Consider the following 1,028-nt stretch of genomic DNA (forward strand, 5'->3'; position numbering starts at 1 on the left):
CGCCTCAGGTCACGTTTCTACCGGACTAAACGGTAGAAATCTCAATGAAAATGCTTAATTTTCCTTTCTCTGTCTCTCTCTAACAACTCTCTGTTTTTTTTTTTTTGTCACTTTTTCACGTTTTTTTTTTTTTTCCAAAACTTTTCTCTGTTATGCTTCACGTTGGCATTAGCAAGTTTTTTTTGTTGTTTATGTGTAATATTCACATTATATCTATCATTCAAAATTCTACTATATACACAATCTTTGTGCAACATAGAAAAGCAAGCTTGTTCGTGACATAGCCATAGAAAAACTATTGTACTTACCAAAGTTTCGCTAACAACGCGTCATTTGTCTCCCTTGACGCTTTCCAACTTCAACCGTTAATCGGCCCTATTGCATAAATTTTTCGATCGTTAGATTCAGAATTTAAGATCAATAATTACTTTGAAATTTACTTCGGAAAGGTCTACAATCCTTATGTTTGGTATTCAATCTCAAACTATTTCCTATCTCAAGGATTTGCACTAAAATCGTGCAAATTACTCAGTCATGGGCCTAATTTTCAATTTTGGTCTAAAACTGTGAATTCTCGTTGTGTTCGGTTTCTAACCATCACCGATTATCGAAACATCTTTCTTTTCACACTTTAATCCTATATTCCTCTTGAAATCCAGTTTTAGTTTAAATTACTCGAACTAAATTTTGGCAGAGTTTCGCCTTATTTTTCTCGTTTCCCGAGTTTTTAATAACTCGTTTTACTTCTGATTTCGGTACCTGGAGTCAAGATTTACATTCCTGAACACAGATTCCAACATAAAATTGAACAAAACATATGTTCTTCCTTAATCTAAGCTCACGGATTTTCGATAGAAATCCACCAAAACTTTATTCAATCGTCTTAACACTTACACCGTTAAACTCTTATTACGATACTCTACAAAACCTCAGTTTCAATTTTCACTTTAACAGAAGTTTTTCTGAGATGGGTTACTATTCATCTAAATCAAGAAAATATAGAATTCTCACAAAAACTCTAAAATCTT

Source organism: Morus notabilis, unplaced genomic scaffold (assembly GCF_000414095.1).
Source record: "Morus notabilis unplaced genomic scaffold, ASM41409v2 Scaffold14, whole genome shotgun sequence".
In the NCBI taxonomy this organism is placed as follows: domain Eukaryota; kingdom Viridiplantae; phylum Streptophyta; class Magnoliopsida; order Rosales; family Moraceae; genus Morus; species Morus notabilis.